Below are 655 nucleotides of genomic sequence, written 5' to 3'. Positions count from 1 at the left end.
GGGGCGCCGCGGGGGCCCCCCCCCGCCACGAGCAGGACTGCCGGCAGAGATGCCGAGGCAGGGCGCGAACGCCATCCAAACCTAGGGGACAGCGGAGGCCGGGGATTCCTTTGGTTATTTACACTTTGCCTTCCGATTCCCGGGGGCAGGGAGAGGTTTCCTGCTAAATGCTGACGCTCCATGCAGCGCCGCGTGCCCGTGGGGTCGCCGCGCTGTGCTACGACCCTTCAGGTACAAATTCATCCGGTGAACAGGCTAGGAGCTGAGAGATGGACACAGGGCTACGGCGCGGCTGGGAACCCTCACCGGCCGGATCCCTTCCTCCCGGAATGCCCGCTAAGGGAACTGCAAACAGATGAGAGAAGTGCGGCGTTGCCTGCAAAATGCGGGAGTGAGAGGGCACCACAAGAAGCAGCAGCACGAGCCCCTTCTTTTAAATTAATGGCTCCAAGAAGCTTTCCAAGGCGAAGCGCGGAGGCTCCGTGGGGGCAGGGGGCAAACGCTTTCCGTGTCCTTTGCCTGCGCCTGCACAGCCCGCCAGGGGCCTTCGTAATGCAGAGACACTCTCGGCAGCAATTCTTTCTTTTTTTCCCCCCATTTTTATTCCCTTTTTAGTGGCTGGGTTTACCCTCTTTGGGGGTGGTGACAAAAAAAA

The sequence above is a fragment of the Egretta garzetta genome, unplaced genomic scaffold (genome assembly GCF_000687185.1).
Source record: "Egretta garzetta isolate BGI_Z169 unplaced genomic scaffold, ASM68718v1 scaffold763, whole genome shotgun sequence".
Taxonomy (NCBI): domain Eukaryota; kingdom Metazoa; phylum Chordata; class Aves; order Pelecaniformes; family Ardeidae; genus Egretta; species Egretta garzetta.
The sequence above is the reverse complement of the archived record's forward strand: the minus strand, read 5'-3'. Positions refer to the sequence as shown.